General features: G+C 60.2%; 1 protein-coding gene and 1 long non-coding RNA gene across 5 annotated transcripts in view; one reads left to right on the forward strand and one right to left on the reverse strand.

Annotated features, from left to right (window-relative positions):
* The window catches only part of KAZN (kazrin, periplakin interacting protein), an 826,597-nt gene that overhangs the window by 744,095 nt on the left and 59,208 nt on the right, over positions 1 to 23,294 (forward strand). The gene's annotated exons all lie outside the window — the stretch shown is intronic.
* LOC123831764 lies at positions 9,522 to 12,788 on the reverse strand. Of its 2 annotated transcripts, none has more exons than XR_006787957.1 (3): positions 12,190 to 12,788; positions 10,818 to 11,011; positions 9,522 to 10,622 (listed from the first exon to the last, which is right to left on the reverse strand). It is a non-coding gene; the product is annotated as an uncharacterized LOC123831764 (long non-coding RNA). The 2 variants fall into 2 exon arrangements; XR_006787958.1 differs by lacking the exon at positions 12,190 to 12,788 and adding an exon at positions 11,611 to 11,724.

Genomic DNA, 23,294 nt, shown 5'->3' on the forward strand with positions numbered 1-23,294 from the left:
AGTTCCCTGTGGAGGAGGAGCGGGGAGTTTGGACTTTGCTCTGCACAAGGCAGGAGGCGCCGGCTTTAAGCAGGGAAGCCACTGGGTCTGATTTGCATTTTGAAGGAGCCCCTGTGGCTCCTGCATTGGGAGTGGCCTGGGGTGGGCAGGGTGGGGTGGTGGGAGGGGCGGCCGTGGGAGGCTGTCACAGCAGGACAAGTTGGGGAGGAGGCCACAGGACTTGCTGGCAGAGGACAGCTTGCAGGAATGGGCTGGGGCGCCTGGTGCAGGGCCACTCCCGCTGCAGCCTGAGGGCACTAGGGAGCCAGCGCAGGCCTCAGACAGGGAGGGACAGGATTGGATTGGGGCTCCAAAAGCTGGCTTGCGCTGCAGAGCCTAAGCTGCTGAAACAGCTGATGCAGCTGCAAGCTGTGCAGCCTGGGCCAGAGAGGAGGAGGGGAGGAGCAGGTGGCTCCCCCTCCAGAGGCAGCGTGAGCTGCATGCAGGGCCTCATTTCCTCCTCGTTCCCTCCTCATTCAGCCTTGCCGAGGGAGCCTGCCCCATTACTCCCCCCTTCTCCTCCTCCCCCTTCTGGCTTCCTCCATGCCCTGTGGGGGCAGGGGGTGCGAGATCTCCCCTTCCTTTGGGGGGACCACATTCCCAGGGAGAGTTCCCAGAGGCACTGGGCGTCCCTGCCCAGCAGCCCAGCCCCGGCCCTGCTGGAGGGAAGTGCCATTGAAAACGGGCGGCCGCACTCCGCATGGCTGTCCCAGGCACGGGGCCTCCTGCAGCCGGAAAGTGCGGCAGCTCCGGGATACGTGCGGTCGGACGCGGGGCTGCGTGGACCCTGTCACGGGTGTCCCTTTTCTGATTGGTACGTGTTTGGGGGCAGAGCTCATTCGCCTGGGGATTGCGTCGTTCACAAGGGCCGCCCTTGGCCTGGGTGGGGTCCCATGAGCAACTCTGCTCAGTGTCTGCTGAGCTGGGTCGGGCTCTGGGGAGGGGGAGGAGGGAGGGGGAGGCAGGAAAACCCGGCTGCAGGCCACATGCAAGACCACCGCCCCTCGCAGGGGCTCCTGGGATCCCGCACGGGACCTGGCTGACAGTCGCTGTTCCTCCTCCCGCCACACTTTCCACCAGCACCTTCACAGATGTCCGCCCAGGCCCTGCTCCAGGTGCCGGTGCAGCTGTGGTTCCATTTCCTCAGCTGGGACGGCAGCTTCCCCGGAGCCCCGTGCGCCCCGCCTTCCCGGCCAGGCTGGGGCGGGCTAGGTTAGCATTTCCCCATGACTCAGAGCCACCTGGGAGCGTTCATTTTTGTTCTTGGGAAGATACGGTTGCACAATCTTTTAGTTTTTGCTCATTTTTTTCTTCCCCTGCCTTGCAGGCTGTGGAATGTCATCTGTCTCTTGTCATTGTTCTTCTCTCAGCCCCGATGGAGGCGATGCTGTGTGGGGGCTGGGCTCTTGTGCACCGGGTTCAAACCCTGCCTCTGATGCATCTTATCTGCTGGCCCTTGGGCCAGTCCCTCAGGCCCTCTGAGAACTGGAATCAGCTGACTCGGCCACAGAGCAGGGGTAATAGTAGCAGCCACCTGAGGAGAGGTTTGAGGAGACTACTGGGACACAGGCAGCCCCCAGGACTAAAGTGACACCCTCATTCTAGGCACCTTCTCGCCCACGTGCTATGCTTCCGTCCCAGCGCAGAGCAGGCTGTGTGGGCCACCAAGGCCACCAGCAGCACTTAGCAGTACAGGCGGTTCTCCCTGGGCAGCAGGAGGAGGAGGCTGAGTTCTTAGTGCAAGTGTGAGCAGGGGCCTTGCACACTTGGCCGCAGTGGGCACAGCCGGCTGGGCAGAAAGGAGGGGCTGGAAGAGAGGGTGGCGTGTCTCCAAGGTGAGACCTGGGCTCCCTGCTGGGCCTTGGGGCGCATTCCTGGGATGAGGTGTGACCCTCCCTGCCTGTCCTGTTCGACAGCCCCAGAGACCTCCCCCCTCTGCCGCAGGAGCCCTTGTGACTTTTCCAGGGGGTGCCCTGCAGAGTCCAGCTGAGGTCTGCCTGCCCCCCTTCCAGCTCCATCAGACCAGGAGGGCTGGGGACAATCCCCCCAGGCTGTCCCTCTGTCCCCATACCCGCGCAGTCAGAAGGAGGCAGCAGCCAGCCTGCACGGCTGCACAAGGAAAAAAGCAGATGCCCTGGTGGGGGGCACAGGGGGCGTCTTCTGTCCAGTTCCGCCCCGGACTTGCTCCTGTCTCCTGCCTTCAACATTCTGCGCGGGAGCCCCCTCTTCCCGGAAGCCCTCTCCTGCCCAGCCCAAGCGCCCGGGGGCATCTCAGGCGCCATCACCTGTTTTATTGCCCTTCCTTCATTCCGGGCTGTAAAACTGGTGGCACTCAGATGTGTTCACCGGAGCCCATGTGCCCCTTGTTTCATCTTCGAGTTTGTTGCCCTCATTGAAAAGTCAGAAACTTCACAGTGTGGGATTTTACCTTCATTTAGAACACAAGCAGGTCTGGCCACCCCAGACCCAGTCCGCCCCAGGTCAGCGGCCAGCAGGAGCCGCCCCTTTATAAAGCCAGAGCGAGCTCGCTGCCTGCGGCCCCCTCTGCCCAGCCTCTCTGCCTGACCCCTACAGGTGTGCAAGCCCCCTGCAGCCGACCTGAGGACCCGTGTCAGCTTCCAGTCCCTCTGACAGCAGAGCTGGCTCGGCCTCTGGGTTTCGCTCTTCGGTGCCCTGCAGTGTCCAGCGCCTTTGACGTGCGGTCACTGCACGGGCTTTTCTCCCCCTTTCCTTGGAGACCTCTTCTCTCCTCCCTCCCCGCCCCCATCCCTCTGCCTTACTCCCATGCACCTCCCCCCACCCAGATTAGCAAGTGCAGTAATTCACACCTTGCCCTCTGCTGCCTGGGTCCCTTCCCTGGTGGCAGGATTTTAACACGGTGGGTGTGTATGGCTGAGTCAGGCCGTCCCCAGGAATGAAGAGTGCATAAGAAAACTCCCAGGTCCCCTCCCAGCCTGCCTTCTGAGGTTCAGAGAGAGATGGAGACGCCCTGACCACACCACCAGGGGGTGGGGAGAAGTAGCCACGTGCTTCATAGCCAGTGCCCTGCAAAAGGCTTGCAGATCAGCCAGGGAGACGCTGCCCAGGGGGGCTGCTCACCAGCCAGGCGTGGTCTGGGAGCCCCCTCTGCCCTGGCAGCTCCGCCTCACGCCGGCTTCTCCCAGCCGCTGGAGGAAGGGCTGACCTTCCCAAAGACGTGCCGTCTGCAGGAAGAAGGCATCCATCCTGGGAAGCTTTGGGCCCTGGGAGCCCCGCCCCTCTTGGCGCCCCAGGGCCCTGCACAGGGGAGGCTGGGGGAGAGGTGCAGGGGCGCCTACCCCCCTGGCAGTCACACTGTCCTTTGTGCTCCTCGAACGCCCTAAGGCCACTCATAGTGTTCTTCCCCAGCTTTCCCTGCTCCTCAACCTTCGACCTTTGTGGTCTCAGCTTAAATGTCACCTGCCCAGAGAGGCCCTCGGAGCTTCCTCTGCCCAGGAGACCTGCCCTGTGGCCCCCCCCCCAGCCCCACCCCACGTTACTCTCAAGGTCAGCCCCAATCCTGGGCTTCAGAGCCTGTTTCACCGTTTTTGTTTTCTGTGTTTGGGCTCTTATGTGTTTGCTGCAGGCCGCAGGAGGGCAGAGAATCATGCCTGAGGTGTTTCTATTTGTCCCTGACAGCCAGCACACGGCTGAAATACCGTGGCCTCCTGTGAGCTGTGCTGGGAGAATGAGTGGGTGAATCATGGGTGCTCACCTGCATCGGCCCCCTGAGGGCATGGGACCAGGGCCTTGGCTGGGAGCGGCAGAGCCCGGAGCCTCAAGGGCTGCTGACCAGGACCCTGGGCACCTGGAGGTCGGTCCACTGGGGGCCTCGCAGGGCAAAGGCATCAGGCAGACCTGGCGAGTCCCAGCTCAGCCACTTCGCTGCTGTGTGGCTTTGGGCAAGTTACTTAACCTCTCTCAGCTCCATCTGCCTCCTCCGTGAAATGGGTGTAGTGCCTTCCGGCTCTCGGGGCTCCTTAATGATACTGAGTGTGTAAGGCCCTCAGGACACAGCCCTGGGGCGGGCTGAGCACACTGCTTATCCAGTGGTGAGCCTGATTTTAAGTGTGTTTGGTTTGGAACGAGCCGGCAGGGAAGAGAAGTGTGGGTCTGTGCTCAGGAGCGCGGCGGGGCTCGGAGACCCTCTGACCCGTGTACCCTGTCCCCCTTGCTGCCCCAGAGGCCCCTCAGCCAGCTCGGGGCAGGCGGGACGTGAACAGTCCCCCACTGTTTGTTGACTGGGTCACTGACGGTTTTGCAGCTAAAAGTTGCTCTGAAGATGGGCCTGTGTGGGCTTGTGGATTTTCTGAGCTGTCGGCGGGCGGGGGGGCGGAGGGGCCGCCTGGGCCCTCTCCTCCTGCCTTTTGTATCAGTTGAAAGTCAAGTAAAGCCCTGGCGAGGTAGCACGGGTTGGAGCCTTGTCACGTACACGAAAAGGTTGTGGGTTCGATTCCTGGGCAGGGTGTATAAAGGAGACAACCAATCAATATTTCTCTCTCTCTCTCCCTCCACCTCCTCCCCCTTCCTATCTCTCTAAAGTCAATGAGTATATTTTCAGGTGAGGATTAAAAAGAAATTAAAGTTGAGGTAGGCTGTTGCGGGCTTCTACTGGGAGTACGGCCGGAGGGGGCACTCCCCAGAGGACAGGCGGGGGAGGGTGGAGGTTTCGGAGGGTCGGAGGGGTGTGAACTGGGCTTCCGCGGTGTGGCGCCGTCCCAGCCCCAACACGGCACCTGAATGAACGCATTAAGTCCTCACAACGCCAGGCGGGTGCTTTCACCGGGTCCCCTACACAGAGGAGGAAACGAAGCACAGAGGGGTGAGCGCCTCTGGGCAGAGCCCGGGCTGGGCGGAGCCCGGGTCCAGACCAGGCTGCCGGCCCAAGGACTTGCACTCACAACCGTGCTGTCCTGCTGGGGCCAACGGACCGCCAATGCCTGTCAGGTTCAAGTGTGACAACCTGGCGGTGGTTTGGGTCCAGTGGAAAGGACGCTGGTCTTCTTCGAGTCAGATGGACCTGCTTGGAACCCCAGGCCTCACTGCTGTGTGTGACTGGAGACAAGTCACCTCACCCCCCAGAGCTTCCGTGTCCCCTCGGGACAAGGGACATAAAAACACCTCTTCTGCAGGACGATTTGGAGGACAGAAGGGGGGTAGCATGAGAAGCCCCCCCTCCGGGGGGCCCCCACGAGTGTTTGGTTACTTCCTTTCTCCAGCGTTCCCGCCCACCCCGTACCTTGAGCCCCAGGCACTGGCTCCCGTCCAGAGCCTGACCTTGGCCTTGAGTTCTGCCTGAGGGCTTCGGAAATGGCTCTGGCTGCTCTGGCGGAGGTAGCTGCCCTGATCCGCTCGCAGATCGGAATCTCTGGGCGCCCCTCACCAGGCCTTTCATGCTGCTGCTTTATTTCCCAAGAGCCCCGGCGTGTGTTTAGCAACGGGGTGGTATTTTTAGAACTTAAAAACACTTCTGCTCTTCGAGGAACGAGCCCAGGGATGTGGCCCCTCCTGGAGCCAGGCCTGGACTGGAGGCGTGCGGGCGCTGTGCCTCGGGTCTCCCCAGCCCGCACCGTGCCCCCCGCCTTGGGCCTTCCTGCTGGATGTGGGACACCCTCCATCTGCCTTGTCCAGCTCAACTCCTTCCTGCCTGGCCTCGCCCTGGGGGGCTGGTTGGGAGGGCACACGACGGCCCCAGGCTGTGGCAGGTGGTGAACAGTGGCCCCAGCGATGCCCAGGGCCCCATCTGCAGAACTGTGAATACGTCACCACGTACGTACGGCAGAAGGGGCTTTACCGGTGCGAGTGAATTAAGGAGATTATCCTGGCTTATCTGGCTGGACCCCGGTGAACCACGAGGGTCCTTGTAAGAGGGAGGCTGGAGGGTCAGAGAGAGGGAAGATAGGATGCTGGAAGCCCAAGTTCACAGGCAGAGACAGAGATTTGCAGGCCCCACGCTGCCGGGTCGGAAGATGGAGGAAGGGGCCACAGGCCGAGGCATGTAAGCAGCCGCTGGAAGCTGGAAAGGGGGAGGACGGGGCTTCTCCCCCGGAACCCCCAGGGAGAGCCCAGTGGTGCTGCCCAGGACACGTGGGTCTGGGCCCAGGAAACCTACGTAGGCCTCTGGCCTCCAGAACAAGAGGAGACTGAATGTGTGTTGGAAGCCACGAAGCGTGGGGTGCTTTGGCACAGCAGCTCCGGGAACCTAACACGCCACAGCCCAGCGCCCTCCTGCCTCCCCAGGGCACCTCACCGCAAGCTAGAGCCGCAGGGAGTCGTGTGGGAGCCGGTGCCACCTGTGTTCGCATCCTGCTTGGCCCCCCTGGCCCTCCAAGCCCCTAGTAACACGTCTGTGGACGAGGCTCATTCCTCCTGGAATTGTCGGGGGTGAGTTTGGACGGTGTGAGCCGCCTCTGCCCCCGGCCGCCCCTGGCAGGCTGTGAGCACGAAACTGTTACTTAGTCCTGCCCGTTGCTGGCTTCTCCTCGCTCAGCGGTGGTGTGTTTGGATCGATGCGATGGAAACCTGGATGGGGATTCCAGCTTCACAGACGCAGGGAGGCTGCTGGTAAAGTTCGGCAAAGTCGCGGGGTCCCTGCAAGCCTCAGTTTCCCCATCTGTAAGAGGGGAGAACAGTGCCCCCAGGACCGTGAGCCCAGGGCCTGACCCACAGTGCTGCTGCTGCTGAACTTAGCCGTGCTCTCGTGGGGCCGCCCGCAACCCCGCCCTGCGCCGCCCTGACCAGCTGGAGGGCCCCCGGCCCCCAGGGTGCACCTCTGTTCGACGCAGCAGCCTTTTCCCTCCGGGTTAGCCATCCCTCAGGAGGGCCGTGGGTTAGGGTTAGGGTGTCCATCCCTCTGAGGGTGATTCAGGGCGGGAAGAGGTTTTGCCTGCTGTGTCCCACCTGGCCCTGCAGAGCTGAAATCCCAACTGGCTGCTTTTTGCCAGGGGCTGAGACCCCCGGGCCTCGAAGATGACACATCGGAGGCAGGAAGCCTCCGAAACGGGTCTCAGAGGATCCCTGCCGGCCGTGTTCGTGAGGCGCGGGCGGCCGGAAGGGAGGCTTGGGCGCAGCGGGGTCTGCAGAGAGCAGCCTGCACACCTGACCTGCTCACGCTGTCACCCGGCCCGTTGGGGCCGTGGCCGCAGGTCTGCAGCCCCGGAGGTGAGGGCCCCTGGCTGCGTCGTCGGGCACTGAGCTTCCCGTGTCCTGGAGAGGACAGCATCGGGGTTGGTTAGGAGCCCAGACGGCCTGGGTGGAAGCCTGCTTCGGCCATAAGTTATCTCACTGACCTTGGATGAGTCACTTCGCTTTCTGTTTTAAAAAATGAATCAACATCCGCGTCATCTTCGTCTGACACAGGAAGCACTTACCGTGAGCCAGGGGGCCGTCCTGGGTTCTGTACACGGACGTTCACCCTCTGACTCCTCAGCACAATACCTGTGACCCTCAGCTGAGGGACGGGCACAGGGTGGTGGAGGAAGGTGCCCAGGCCACACCCAGGGGAAGGGGCAGACCCGGGCCTGGCACTTGGGTCGCCCAGCGTTTGTGAGCTCCCTACCCTCCCTCCTCGGCGGACGCGTGTGAAGCGCCAAGCGCCTGGGTCTCACAAGTACTCAGTGCCTGTTGTCTGCAGCTGCGGCTGCTGCCCGTCAGCAGAGGTGCGTGGTGACCCACCGGCATTGGGGACGCGGCTCAGAATCCATCTTGACCTTGTTGGCTGCGGGGGTGATGTCAGGCATCTACACATAATCCATATGCGTCTAATTATGTGCATTCCATGACGTGTAGATTGTCCACTTGATGTCAGACACCTCCATGAAGCTGTCTTCAAAAAATACAGAAAATCCATCCTGCCCCTTGGGTTTGGCCAACGGAGGGCCACCTGAGGGATGGCACCTTTCCAGGCTGTTCTTCAGAGGGGTTCTCCACACTCAAGCGCCAGCACAAAAGCGGGGCTGTGGAGATGCGGGTGGGAGGGGGCTCCGTCGTCGTGCTTGGCACAGGGCTGGCCTTTGCTAGTCACTCGGCTCAGGACCGGCACCCACAGACACCCCCGCCCCCGCACTTGGCAGTCAGATAATGTTTCCCCAGGTGTGTTTTACGTAAAACACACCTGCCTGCTGCACCAGCCCCCGGCACACAGAAGCGGGCTCCCACCCCCTGTTCCCAGGTGTCTCCCTCAGTGCTCCCCACCTGGGATGCTCCAGAAGCCACCTCTTTTGAGTCCCAGGTCCTGGCTTACACCTGGGCTGGTGGCATCAGCTCACAGGTGGCAAGCCTGAGCCCCCGGCCCTGATGGGGAAGAACAAAACAACCAACCTTCCTCCCTCCCTCCCTCCTTTCCTTCCTTCCTTCCTTCTTTCCCTCTTTCCCTCTTTCCTTCCTTCCTTCCTTCCTTCTCCTTTAAGGGACATTTCCCCCGAGGCTCCTGTGCTCTAGGTACTATAGAAGGTGCCAGGCATTCCTGGATCAAAGACACGGCTCAGTGAGGTGGACAGATGTGAGGACAAGTGTCCAGACGTGGCCTCTATGAGCCGCGTGACCCTGGACTCATTCCAGAGCCAAGTGGAGCCTCCGTGTCCTCGTGTGCACGGTCAAGGCCATCTCACAGGGCTGTCCTAGGTCACGTGAGGAGGTCCCGCATTTCATCGATCCTCACGTGCATGCTTTTCGCATCTCAGCGGGTCTGCAGTCGGGGTATAGCTAGTCCTCCCCCAGGTGAGGCAGCGGTTTCGTTGGCAGTGTTTTTCCGCCCCCGGAGGCCCCCTGAAACATGCGTGCGCATTATGCCTGCCAGCTTCCTAGATCTGAGCTCACGCCCCGTGGGGAGGCTCTGGGCGGGGTGCAGAGGTGGGCGGGGCGTGGAACGCGTGGAAGGGAAACAACACGGACTCCAGAGCCCCCACACACGGTCCTCTTCTCAGCCCCCCCCACTGTCCGACTGTCTCGTGGACACGTGACTTGACCTCTCAGAGCTTCAACTCTCTCACCTGTAAAGTGGGGACCGTTTTCTTTTGAAAATTACATGAGCTAAGATGGGTGTGTCCCCTGGCACAGGGCTAGGTGTGCATTGGGTGAATCTGTTCGCCATCCTCAAGAGGACGGCACTGCGGTCTCTGGGGAAACTCAGCCTGAAGTCAGAGGTGCTTCCAGCATTGCCCTTGATGGCACCGGAGTCCCTTAGCTCTCGTGCCTCAGTCTCCTGATCTGTGAAATGGGTGTGATGATAGCACCGCGCAGCGGGAGCTGCTGTGGGGCTTCACTGAAACACCATGGCCTGGCGCTTGCAGACCCGGGGTCCGTTGGTGGTGCTGCGCATGGGGCTCAGACTCTGAGCTCGCTCGTTTGGGAGCTCGCAGCCCCGCACGCGTTGAGGAGGACGTGCAGGCCAGGCCCCTGAGTGCGGGAGGTTCTCAGGCACAAAGACTCCTGAATCTCACGGGCTTCTATTCTTTAAAGTGGTCATTGGTTTTATTTGGAAAAAACACTCTTTTCACTTGTCCTGTAGATTTTGCCTGTGGGGTTGCTGGGGGCACATACCTGCTCCCAGGGGTCCGGTCTGCCTGAGCCTAAACCCGGCCAGGCCAGCCAGCACTTGGCAATACAGTCCCGGGGCGGGGGCCACCCGCCCGAGCTGACTGTCCCACCTTCCCGGGGCTCCCACTGCACAGAGTCACGCCCAGCCCTCCCTCCCCACCCCGTTTCCTTCTGAGCTTAAACTGTAACCTGAGGAGGTTCGGTGTTGGTGCCAGAGCAGCCAGGGAGTCAGGGCTCCGCTGTCTTGTCCTCTCTGCAGTGAGACCCACCTCCCGGCGGACCTCGGTGGCACTTGCCTTTTACATTTTCCCTGCGCTTGCCACATGCTGGGCTCAGGTGCACGTCCAGGTAGGCAGGTCTTGGGGTGGCCCCCGGCCTGTGAGCTGTGCTCAGGGACAGGTCCCCCCGCCGTGAGGCCTGGGGTTCGGCAGGGCTCCCCCACCCCCACCACGGGTGAGCCTCGGGGTCCCGGTGAGCTCTTCATGGACAAGAACCCAAAGCCAGACGCTTCAGGGTTCACAGAACATTTGCACTCAGCATCCGGTTTAAACAGGGGGATCCCCGTGGCCTGATGTGACCTGGGTGCAGGTGGTTGGCTTGGGCTGTCCTGGACACGACTGGTTTGAGCTGGGACTCTGCCGGGCTGAGGCCAGGTGGGGGCCTCTCCAGCCTGCGGAGGGTGGTGACCTAGCAGGTGCTTGCTGAGTACTACGGGCATGGGACAGGACGTGAGCAAGAAAAATCTGGGCTGGGCAGGTCATGACAGCGATGGGCCAGGCTGTGTGCAGTGTGACCCACCCCCCCCACCCCCAGTCACATCTCATCCCATCCACAGCGGCTGCCTAGGTGCCAGCCGACTCCGGTGGGTTGGCTGTGGGGTGAGGGCAGTGATGGTCGTTCACGTACTCAGTCCACAGATGTTCGTTAGGCACCTGCTCTGTGCCAGGCACCGTTCCGAGCACCGAGGACACAGCAATGAATCCAACGGAGGAAACACCCATCCTCGCAGAGAGGACACTCAGCTTGGGCTGTGGGATAGAAAGTAAATAAGGAAAATATGTCAGTGGGTGCTAAGAAGAAAACCCATGGAAGAAGGGTCGAAAGTTCCAGAAGTGGCAGTTCTACAACCTTCCAGGGGAGCAGTGAGGTCCCTAATAACAATAGCTCTGTAGCTCCGTGCCTTCTAGAGGCCACACCCTGCGAGGAACCCAACAGGCACTCACGAGGCTTTTGGTGACAGCCGAGGCTACTCTGGGAGGCTGGGCCAGCCTCAGGAACCAGACGCTGCGGGGCGGGCCTCCCAGCCGTCACTGTCCTGGCTTGCGCCCAGGTGTGGTCCGTGACATCACCATAGAGACTGCACCAGGTCCTCCAGCTGGGAAGTGGGAAGAACAGTAGGACCTGCCTCTGGGGCTGGCTGGGGATTAAATGAGTTAATAGGTTCAGAATGCCTGCAACCCTTTCTACAAGCCCATACGCAGTAACTACTGGGATTAGTGTAATTATCCCCAGTAACTACGGAGAAAACTGTCATCAGTGAGCTGCAGGGTCAGGACTCCAACCCCGAGCTGTCACTCCAGACCCAGCGGGTGAGCAGTCCTACGAGGCCTGGGCTTTATGGTCCCACATCACAGATGAGCACATCGAGGCTCAGAGCCATTGGCCAGGAAGCGGGAGGGTGCGCTTTGAGGCCAGGGCGGCCGGCGTGGCCGCTGGCCCAGCCGGGCCGCCTGTGTCTGGACTCCCCCGGAGCAGGAGGGAGGTCCTGGCTGGGCTTCTGCGGGGCGGGGCGGGTGCCTCGCCCACCTGCCTGCCTGCCTGCCTGCCTGCCCTCCCAGCAGATGTGGAAGAGGCCCCACAAAGTGGGTAATTCCAAACCGGAGGAGACTGTTTGGGAACAGCGTGCACTCCTCCTTTCCCCACGCCACTGCTTGCCAACAGATTTGATTGCCGCCGCTGCCACCCGCTAAACTCCTCGGCTCCAATTTGCATAAGTTTTGTCCCTCGTAGGTTTACCAGCTCAGATCGTCACCCGTGTGCAGAGGCCTGGTGCCCCCTTGGCAGCCCAGGGTGGGGGCTCAGTGCAGAGGCGGCCCAGTGAGCAGGACTGGCCGCCTGGCGGGGGTGGGGGGGGGCCGGGGGAGGGGCGGGGGCCGGCCGGCAGAACTCCTGCTGAGTTCTGGGGCAGAGGACCCGCCTCCCTGCCTCCTTCCCATGTTAATAAATAACTGTTCTGTCCACGAGGCTTAGTGAGGATCTGGAAACTTTGTTTGTCTCCAGCTGTGCCTTTCCCTGGGGGCTCAGCCCTAAGCTCATTACCGTAAGTCCGTGAACAGGGCCAGAGGTCACTGTCCCAGAGCCTGGGACCTGGCTGTGATGCTGGACCCCAGCTGCCAGCGCTGGGAAGGAACAGGCTTTCTTTCCCAAGCCAGTGAGTGGCCTGAGGTTGCACCGTCTGCGGGAGGCGCCTGGGCCGTGCAGGTCTCTGAAGGAGGAGGTGGCCTGGGCTCTTACCAGCTGTGTGACCAAAGGCAAGTCACTAAAGCCACCCGAGCCTTCCCTTGCGCATCCGCACGATGGGGCAGCGGTACTCACCGAGCTGCGCGGGGGTGAGTGATGTTGCCGCGGGGAGGAGCGGCCCTGCCCCACCGTGTCCGCCCATCACTTCACCTTCGGCAGAGCCCTTCGCAGAGGTCGTTGTTGGGGAGCCTTCAAGTCATCACCCCATCTTTGTGGGATCCAGCGGGCAGGATCAGAGATCACAGGTGCTGTGACCTGTCCAGGGTGTCACAGGGCCTCCAGCCTTGGTGTCTCTGGCTCTCAGCCTAAGCCTTTTAATTCCTTGCCCCATGTACCTTTCAAGTTCAAGGTCTATAGCAGACGCTGCTGTTATCATGGGAGTCAGCCCCAGTCCTCCATGGGCCCCAGAGCCCCGGGCAGGGACAGCAGAGTTGCAGTGGTGGCGGCTGGGGACAGGGAGAGATGATGCTGAGGTCCCATTCCCTCCTGGTCCTGTCCCGAAGGCCACTCCTCACCACTGAGCGCTGTTTGTTTGGGCCGTTACTAGCTCAGTTCCTGTTATTCCCCCCAGACAATTGGCCAGGAAATTCTTCCCTTTTGTTTCCTTGGGAGGTCAACTGCGTTTCTCTCTGCAGAAGAAAAAATAAATAAATCCTACGAGCTGAGCTGGCAGTTTCTCAGGGCCACCTGCAGGCCCCCTGCCCTGCAGCTTAGCCAGCCCCGCCCAGGGACCCAAGGGTGCGGGGAAACTGGAGCGGCCTGCGCCTGTCCTCCGCCACATCTGCGAAGGCAGGGACTGGTTTTTTTTTTTTAACTCAGAGACGGGGCTGGAGCCCGGCCTGATGTGCGGCAGGGGCAGTGCCTGTGGGTGTTAGCACCAGTTGCTCCTCCCTCCCACACCCCGAATCCAGATGGAAGTGAGTGAGGGAAGAAGCGCTGTGACCCCACACTCCCCATGATCTCAGGGGGCCGTCCGGGCTCTGCAGAGGAAGGACGTGAACCTGGGGACAGGGAGAACCGAAGCCACAGCTCTGGGCACCTCTCCGGCAGCAGCAGGAGCTGAAGCTGGGATGACTCATGCCTCACACAGGACTCTGAAGAGCCAGGGGCCGCTGTCCAGCCCCCGGCAGCGCACAGGAGAGGCGAGAGGCACGGTGGCTGTGAGGGCTCCCGCAGGTGAGGCAGCTGGCAGCCGTGCAGCAGAGGAGGGAGAGGGTGAGACCACAGGAGGAGCTGGCCTCGCACTGTGTACTGCTCACTGCGCCGCCCTCGGCAGCCCTCGGCACAGGCATCAACCGCCCTCCGCTCGTCCTGGTGGCATTTTTTTAAGGGAACATTTCAGTTTTGTGCAGAAGTCCATGGAGCAGTGAGATGGACCCCTGTGCCCATGACTGTCCCCAACATGGCACCCCCGGCCGATCCTGACCCACCTCATCCACTCCCCCCTCCCCCCCCGTGTTACGGAGAAGCCGATCCAGGACACGTCATGTCCTCTGTAAACACTTCAGTATGTCACTGTCACAGAGAAGGGCTCTTAACAAAATAGCCTCCAAACTATTATCACACCTAAAAAAGAACAATTAGATATCCAGTCATGATCGGCTCCTAAATTAATGTTTTAAACACTGTTGGACTCAGGAGCCAAGTTAGACCCACACAGTGTGATTGGTTCAAGTGTCTTGTCATCTACTTTCTTTTTTTTTTTAATTATTTTTCTTGCTGATTATTCACTGGAGGAGCTGTGTTTGTCGGGTGCGCTTCCCAGGATCTGAAGTCTGACGTTTGCCGAGTGCGTCTCGTGGGGCCGTGCGGCCCCTGTTCCTCGTGCCTCTCGTACACGGGCGGTTCTTCCACAGGCTCGACCGTTTGCTTCACTTTTTTTTTTTTTGCAAGATTCCTTCAGAGGAGGCGTGGGGTCCTCCCCCTGGAGACAGACACGTGCTCCCTGGTTGTGCCTTCCGTGACGTGGGTGGCCCGGGACGCGCAGCGCCGGAGCCGCAGCCTCCGGGAAACAAACGCGGCGGGACGGCGGCATCCCCGTGTGCTGCTCCTTCTTCGCGTGGCCGCGGGGTTCCTTCCCTGTCACCCACGGGTGCAGTTCACGCAGGAGGGCGGGGGAAAGGCCCCCCTTTTCCCCGTTAGTTCCCAGCCGTCCAGTGAGTCGGATCCGTCACTGTCCTCGCTGAGTTAGCGACCCCTCAGGGAGCGGTTTCAGCCGTGCGTGCGTTTGTAAAGGGCTCGGCCACTCAGAAAGCTCAGGGGACCAGAAGGGCGCGTCCGCCGAGACAGCGCAAGGTGCCGGGCAGGTGTTGTAGGCGTCAGCATGTCGGTGAGCACCGAAGAGGGTGGTCTCACAGCCCCTGCCCAGCCTTTGCAGAAACAGGAGGGCTGTGCCCACCTTGCAGACAAGACGGAGCCCCAGAGACTGGGACCGGCCTGTTTATGGCGCCCGTCGGTGTGAGAGCCCGGGTGGCCTGCACAATGCCCGGGGCAGAGGCAAGGCCACCGCGGGCTCACGTTACCTCCAGGGTGCAGGCCTCCCGTCGGGGCTGAGGATGCAGTCTGTCCCCTTACCCCGTCCAAATGCCCCCAGGTCTGGCAGGCGCCCAGCGCTGTGGGCACCCAGACTGCAGCCACCAGAGGCAGTTGGACGGCTCGTTGCCCGCCAGCAGGAGTCTGGGAGAGGCCCAGTCCTGCCTCTTTCCGGAGGCCTTTCCAGGGGTCCGTCCAGCTTGCGGTCTCTGTCTGACCTCCTCCCTCCTCCCCAGGGCTGGTCCGCCCACAGCCTCCATCGGAGCGCCTCCTGCCCCGGGCTGTTACTCGAGACACTCCCGGTATTTTGGTTTTGTGCTAGTGTGGTGCCAGGCTCAGTGTAGCTAATACAGTTTGCCCAAATGAATGAATGAGTGAGTGAGTGAGTGAGTGAGTGAATGGGCAAAATACGTAGACATGACTCTCATCATTTGTATTCAGACCTTCTTGTTGCTCCGGCCGTAAAGTCCTCAAAGGCAGAAGTTCTGTGTGTTCCGTGAGGCTGGCACAGGGCCCAGAGGGTTACAGAGGAACAAACAGAGGTGCAGAGATGTTAAGAGACTCGCCCAGAGTCACCCGGCCAGCAACTGGGGGAGCCGGGACTTGAACCAGGCGGCCAGCTCCAGCCGCCTGTGGGTAGAGAAAGAGCGTGCCCTGTTCTGAGAGCCTCCCAGAGGCGGCTGTGTCTTCAGTGCTAGAAAATTGTCTGAAATGGACCCAGTGAAGCCCACGTCTTTTCCAGCTCTGGCAGGGTGGGGGCCTGGAGCACAGGTGATGCCTCACCTCTGGGTCGGAGACATAAGCGGCCACCCACCAGCTTTCGGGTCTACGACTAAACCACCCCAGGTTCTTCCAGGCCCAGTGGAGGGCACCGCTCAGGAATCTGGGTGGAGGGAGGCCCCTCCAGCCCCAACCCACGGCTCCAGTGTGGCCTGTGACCAGCTGTGCCTGCTGTCAGCTGCTTCTCATCTGGGAGCCGCTCTTCCCAACGCCCAGTGTAGCGAAGCTCAGGCGATGGAGACCTTCCGCCTTCCTGCCCCGCCTGTACCCCGCACTCACCTCCACTGTGGCCCCTTCTAAATGCTTCCACAGATATTGATTAAGCGCCTTCCGTGTGCCCGACCATGGTCTCAGTGCTGTGCGCATCGCAGGAAACCAGAAAGGCGAAAGCCCCACCTGGGCTGGACGATAACCAAGCAAAGGCAAACGTCCATGACGTCAGATGGAACAGCTTTGGAAACAAAGCGTAGAAGGAAAGTAGTCGGCACTGAGGGGTCGGGTAAGAGAGTAGGTTCAGAGACGAGGAGACACCGTAGAGGCCTCCCTGGAAAGGTGCCGGTGAACGGAGACCCGAAGGAGGCAGGGAAATGCGCCCTGCACTTGGGGGCGGGGGAGGGCATTTCAGGCAGGGCAGGTGGTGAGTGCAAAGGCCCCGGGGCACCCTGGGGAAGCACTTCCGCTGTTCAGAACGTCCCTGCTGGCCCAGCAGTCTGTGTCTTCCTCTTCTGTGTGTCACCGCCCAACCCAGCAGCACACCTTGGGCATCACGGGAGGGATGCTCCAGTGAGCCTCCGGGGACTGGAGCTCGTGGCTGGGGAGGATTCTGTCTGCGGAAACCAGGGGCCCAGACCCACAGGCCGAGCAGGAAGTAGGATTTGCTCTTCAGTCCAGGAACAGAGCTGAAGGTCACGTCCGTGGTCCTTCTGGATGAGACTCAGATCCTTCGGGCTACCTCCACCCAGGTGCCCCCAGATGCAGCCACACCGGGAGGGTGCTGGGGGAGAGAATGTGCCTCCATCTGCCTCACCTGTGATTTAAATCCAGCCTGGTCTCTGCTTCATGTGTGAGCAAGTGCCTCCCTTTCTGGGCCCCGATGCCCACCTCTGTGAAGTGGAACTGGAGGCTCTCCCTGCACCCTCCTCGCGTGGGGCCTCTAGGAAGGACTAGGGTGGTGTTTTGTAAAACTGAGCACGTCACAGCAGGGGGGAGGCGTGGCCGTTGCTGCCGTTGCTGCCGCTGCAGAATTCCGTCTGATCCGTCACTTGTCTCCATGTCAGTCTGTCTCCAGGCCAAGTCTTCGATCAACCCGTCGAGCTCTGCTGGAGTGACTTTTAAAGGCAGGGTACCTCTAGCATTCTGGGAAGGAGAGCCCGAAATTCAGCTTTGTGTTTCTTGTGTGGAGCAGGCGGGGGGAGCAGGGGGCGCGGGCACTGGCCACTGTCGGGAAAGCTGTTCTCCTGCGAAAGGTCTTGGCACATGCCCCTTGCTCAGAGAACAGCTGCTGGCAACCCTGGGGACAGTTGGGCCGTCTGGGACCAGCCTCCCGGCCAGATCCCTGCCTCTCGGTTCCTGGCTCCGGTGACCTTGTCTTTGGGGGTCACGAGAAGCGAGGCTCTGCAGGCTGGTGCCGTGCTGTGGTGGGACCTCGGCTTCATGATCTAACCTCTGTGTCGGTCAGTTTTCTCATCTGTAAAGTGGGAGTAACAGTAGTTCACCACAATGGCGCCTTCCTCGTAGGGCTTCCATAAGGATTAATAATACAGTGAGTCCTGAGGACACTGCTGATGCACAGTAAGCGCTGTGCAACTTTGACATTGTTTAGGGTGTATGGGAACTGGATGGGTTTGGTGACTGGCGAAGGGGTGGCATGTCCTTGCTGCAACCCCACACTCTGCTCTTCGGCTCCAACAAGTCAGACTTCTCAGGACAGACTCATGGGAGTCAAACTCACGAGAGACTGATGTATAGCCCATAGTGCCAGGTAATCGTTTGTCAAGGAGAAATGTGGCTTCCTGGCACCTGGTGTGGCTAGACCTCGCTCTTGCTTAGAGGGTGGGGTCTGAGGTGGCCCTCCGTGAGCTGGTGACATTGAGCTGCAGTGACAGGGTTTCCGCCTGTCCTCTGCGGGGCACCTGCTACGCAGACAAAGCGCTGGTGTGGGCAGGACGGGGTGCACCTTGCCTGGTCTGGCCCACCGAGTCCTCCATGTTTTAGGGGTTTCCTGAAAACCACCTCCCTTCTGGGAAGTGAAAAGGCGCGGTCCCCTGTTCAGTGTATCGTAGCTCCACCCACTTCCGTGTCTCCACTGCCGCCACCCCACTCCAGGCCACCGCCCTCTCCTTCCCCGGCTCCCTGCTTCTACTTGACCCAGACCCAGTCCCCACAAGGCAGCAGAGTGATCGTAAGGCAGGTGCCGTGGGCTCCTCTGAGGATCACGTCCGCCTGAACCTGTGAGTGCACCTTATTTGGAAAAAGGGTCTTTGCAGGTGTAGTTAAGGTAAGGGTCTTGAGATGAGATCACCCCGGACGGAGGTCCTTGTACGAAAGAGAGAGAACCCAGCGGGGAGAAGTCCAGGCGAAGACGGAGGCAGCAATTGGAGTGGTGCATCCGCAAGTCGAGGAATGCCAGGGCTTGCCGGCGACACCAGAAGCTGGACGAGGCGAGGAAGCACGGGCCGGCCACAGCCTGATTTCAAGCTCCTGGCCCCCGGCACCTTGAGAGAGTAGATGTGTGTGGCTTTAGGCTCTCTGGCCCTCGGCGGCCCCAGGAAACAAATACAGGCAGCTTCTACTGCCCTTCAGAGGAAAGCAGACTCATCTGCACAGGGCCCATGGGGCCCAGCCCCAGCCCCTGCCCGACTTCACCCCCTGCCCTCTGACCTGTGCGCCAACCCAGTCTCTTCTGGATACAGACCTCGCCCGTCCTGTGGACCCAGGCTCCCGGCAGCTGGCTCCATGCCCAGCGCACAGTCAGCCCACAGTAAGATTTTGTCAAATGTAAGTCCTGATAGCAAAATCCTGCTCCTCTTGTTCCTGACCTCCCAGAGGACGTTGTTTTGAAACACCTTTTGCAGACACTGTGATCTCCTTAGTCTTGCGTAATTGAATTTAAACTGTTGGTATTCTGGGGGAGACTCCAGTATCACCCCTATAAAACATTCCCGCAGGCCTGTCTGCGGGGTGAGATGAATCAGCTGTTCCTAAGAGTAGTACCTTGTCGCCCTGACTGGCGTGGCTCAGTGGGTTGGGTGCCGTCCTGCAAACCGAAAGGTCACAGGTTCAGTTCCAGGTCAGGGCACGTGCCTGAGTTGTGAGCCAGGTCCCTGGTTGGCGTGCGAGAGGCAGCTAATGGAGTGATGTTTCTCTCTCACATTGATGTTTCTCATTCTCCCTCCCTTCCCCTCTCTCTAAAAATAAACAAACAAAATCTTTTTTTTTTTTTAAAGAGGAGTAAGTTCTCCACCCATGGAGGCAAGCAAATTTTTACATATAGTCACTCATTTGGTTTTCCCAATTTCCAAGGACCCTGTGGGGTCTTTGGGGTCCTCCCCTCTGACCCCACAGCCTCCCCCCTAGTCTGCTGACTCCCTTGACCTTCCCTTTGCGAGGCGGCCCTTCGGGCTTTTCTTCAATGACCTTCATCACAGCCCATCAGAGAAGCCGAAGCGTGCACGTCTGCTCACACACGTGTAATTTCACAGTCCAGGAGTTTATCAGTCCTGAACGTGTGTTTAGTCCGTGACAGGCCTGGCTAATCTTTCATCTAATTATACTCATTAACACTTAAATACATAATCATTGATATATCTGGGCATGCGGTCTAAATAGTTTATAGAGGTCTTAATTACAGAACACTTCCCGTCCCGCCATCAATCTCGTGTGCCCTGTCAATTAAAGGGGCGGTGTCATCTAGCTCGGGGCCCCGGCCCGGGTGGCAACAAGAACCTGCCATCTGCTGGGGCCAGGGTGGGGGGGCCGTGGCTGGGGGGGCCGTGGCCGGGGTCCCCAGTTTTCGGCGGCACAGCAGAAGCAGGGGCCAGCGATCAGAGAAGACGAGAGTGTCTGTTTCTGTGATATCTCCCTGCCACACCTCTGTTGACTGCTGTCACCATCCTTCTGGAAGAGGAGAACATCAAAGGCACAATAACAGAAATTTAGAATCGTAATCATTGCTTTGGAAGCTTTAGGGGGTTGATAAATAAAGCACCCTTTTCTTCCTCTGCCAAGTTAGAGAGCTCTGGCAGCAGCCCCCCCGGAGTCTTGTGAGGGAAGATCGGATGCGAGTCTGGTGGCGGCAAACGCCAGTCTGAGAATGAGGAGGTGGCTCAGGGCCGTGGCCACGGACGCTGCTTAAGATGGACGTAGCCAGGCTCGTCCACCCAGACCGCACAGGTGGGCAGTCGTCCTGAGCGGCTGTCCCCACGCCCTGGACGTCCTCAATGGCTGATGAAACTCCCCTGCAGGCGCTTCTCTCTCAGGCTGTGCGGCTGCCAGGGTTTTGTCGTGCCCATTGCACAGAGCTGAACACTGAGTCTCTGAGGGGTCCCATGGTTTCCCGAAGGCACACAGCGGGTGGGAGGCAGAGGAGGACCGAGATCCTGGACATCCCGCTGCAGGTCCCACCTGGGCTGTGACCTGTGTTTTCCCAGCAGCAGGCTTGGGTCCCTAAGGTGACCCTGCAGGTCCCCCAGGAGGACCCTGGGCCAGCGGCTCACAGGGAGTTGGAAGATGTCATGTGACAGGGCCATCGGGCTCCACTCTCTCCATGGCCATGGCTGGCGTCCGCCCTGGCCATGAGGCGCTGGGCACCACCGCCCCCCTGGACGGAGTGAAGAGCAGGAGCCCTGAGCTGGACCTCCTGGGCTGGACCCTGCTCCCGCTTACCAGCCAGTCAACCCAACCGAACTTTGCCTCAGTTTCCTCACTTATAAACTGGGGATCATGATGGTAACCACCTCACAGGATGGCTGTGAAGGAGAATTCAGTGAAAACATACAAGATGTAGAACAGGACCTGACCCACATAAAATACTCAGTGTTGGCTGTTGTCATCACCATCACCACCATCACCGTCACCATCATCACCATCACCATCACCACCATCACCTTCACCACCATCATCATTAGCACCATCATCATCACCATCATCACCATCACCACCACCATCATCATCATCACCACCATCACCATCCCAGGGCGGGGAAGCCCGCACTGACCCACATCACGTGAGCACTGTCCATACCCCTATATGGGCGTCTTTCCCTGTCAGTCCCCCCCCCACCCCAGTCCCGCATGAACGGTGCCATCGTTGCCCGTGTAGAATGGAGCTGGGCTCCGAACCCAGGACCAACCCCAAGTTCACGTTCCTCCTCAGCCCCAGCAGACCTGCAGGATTCACGGGGAGGTGGCCACTCCCCTGGCCCACACACCGAGCTGCCATCTCCTGGGGTGTCCCCTGGTGGCAGGGGGGCCACCCAGCCCCCAGGTGATGAGGGCTGACATTCCCTGAGTTCCACCCCCGCACGGGACACCGTCTGAGCATGCTGCCTGTAGAAAACCAGTCCTGTGAGGTGGACACTATTTAGAGCTTTTTATTAAAGAATAACACCCACACTGAAGAGTGCAGGTCTCAAGTTTACAGCTTGGTGTATGGTCAGAAACGAAACATGTCTGTGAGCAGCACCCACACCAAGAAGCTCTGTTTAGCTACCGTTAGTAGCTAAGCATCATCAGTTCCCTGAAAGCCTCCTGTGTCCCCTTCCTCCCGCTGTCCCCCCGTGGGAACAGCCTCTTCCTGCGCCTCCCCAGGGATGAGTTTTTGCGTGTGTCGCATGCTATCGGGGCATCACACACTTGTGTGTCTGGCTTCCCTGACATTCCGTCTGCGTGTGGTTGTTCAGTCGCTTCTCCTCGGTAGACCGAGCGGCCCACCGTGAGAAGGGGCCGCGAGGGGTGCGGCCCTTCTGCTGATAGGGTGTTTCCAGGGCGGAGCTTTCATGGGGAGCGCCCACGTGAACTCGTGCAGGCCCTTTGGTGAACGCTCCGGCGCGTGCTTGCGGACGCAGGCTGAGGTGGGAGCTGTTTCCATCCCCCTTTTACAGACGCAGAGACCTGGGGCGGTGCGGTTTGCTGCCAGTCACAGCTCTGGTGCGCGCGTGTGTGGCAGAGCTGGGGGTGGAGCCCAGGCCGTCTAGCTCCAGGGTCTGCGCCCTTGAGGGTCCAGCCTGTCTCCTTCTGAACTTGGCCTGGAAAGGGCCTGGCCGCAGCCACCAGTGTGCCGCCGCATCTGCCCTCAAATGGCCCCGTGGGGTCTCTGCTGGAGACCAGACCCCCGGTGCCCAGGGCAGCTTCCTGAAGGTTCCCAGGGCCCGATGGACCATCTTGAGGGCATGACACCAAAACCCAGAGAGAACGTGTGTGCGTCCCCAAGGCCACACAAGCGCACCAGCTTGCATTCTGGCGCCCTGCCTCCCTTTCTACCCACCATTGCCTTCTGAACTCCTCCTCCTCCCCCTCCTCTTCCTCTGAGGCCAAGCCGGCCCGTCATCTTGCCTGAGGATGACCTCACACACCAACAAGGGCCTTTAAAAATAGTCCTCATTGTGTGGGGCGCGGGGCCCGTGGCTGATGCCTCTTTTCCAGAAACCTCCACCGCCCTGAGTCCCGGGAATGTCTGTGATCGAGCCGTCCCCTACCACTATTTTTAGTGGTGATTCGGAGGAAGGAGGACTTTTCCTGGACTCGCCTTCCGAGACTGGAAAACAAGCGCACCCCCCGCCCCGCTGGCCCTCTCATTTCCCTCCGCAGGAAGCGGGGCCTGGCTCCCTGGGCCGCCGCCCTCGGGGCTTCCAGGTGAGCGCTGAGCAAACCCAGAGCTGAGGGGGGGTGGGGGACAGCAGGGACAGGAGCCCCACTCCCAGGCAGGACCACGCACAGCCTGCAAAAGACCCCAACTGCACCCCCAAATCCCCCAGCCCCCACTGTAGCCCCTCCGATTACACTGTATCTTCAGGTATCTATCTGATCCCCTCCCACCTAAACTTTGTTTTCCTTGGGAGCTGCTGGGCATCTGTGCTTGGGAATCTCTGCAGATGGCTGATAAAGGTGCACCCCCTCTTCCCGGGACCCCCACCCAGGTTCCAAGGCGCCATAGCACCCAGTGGAACTGCGGCCTCTGTTCAAACTCCCCCAACAGGGTGCCCAGTCCCCTCTGAAGCGACCGTGACGCTGCCACTCAGAAGGTGAAGCTCGGCAAAGCCGTTGTCAGGTGCAATGCAGAGCTCTTGCTCTCATTTAATGCTCGCCGCCATAGGGTGGGGTAGAAACTGGGATCCCCACTTTATAGGAGGGAAAAGGCACAGAGAGGTTAAGAAACGCACCCAAGTTCTCACAGCTGGGGAATGGTGGGGCCTGGCTTTGAACCCAGGTCTCTGACGGCAGAGCCTGGGCCTGTCTGGGCCCAGACCTCTCCTTTGTTCCCTCTTCTGTGGACACCTGCTCTGACCAGCGGTCCAGCACCCATGCGAAGCCCACAGATGTGGTTGGGTGGTATTATCAATTGCTGACATTGAAAAATACAGACACTTAAGAAAATCTGGGGGAAGGGGTATTCAGTCCTTCGTATGTGAGTCAGTCGGTCAGTGTTTACTGAGCACTTACTATGTGCAGGCACAGGTCTAGATGCTGGGGATACAGTGGGGAACGAGGCAGGCCAGGTGTCTGCCCCTGAGAAGCACACATTGCCAGTGAGGGATGCATCTAAAGGTGTACGAGTAAACCCAGCGATCCTTCGTTTGCCTGTGACCCAAGTCAGAAAGGTCACCTGCTCCCTGACCTTTAAGCATGGAGGTTGGAGTTTGCCTGCCACCA

This window comes from Phyllostomus hastatus, unplaced genomic scaffold, assembly GCF_019186645.2.
Source record: "Phyllostomus hastatus isolate PE091 unplaced genomic scaffold, TTU_PhHast_1.1 phas_scaffold_182, whole genome shotgun sequence".
NCBI classification, from domain to species: Eukaryota; Metazoa; Chordata; class Mammalia; order Chiroptera; family Phyllostomidae; genus Phyllostomus; species Phyllostomus hastatus.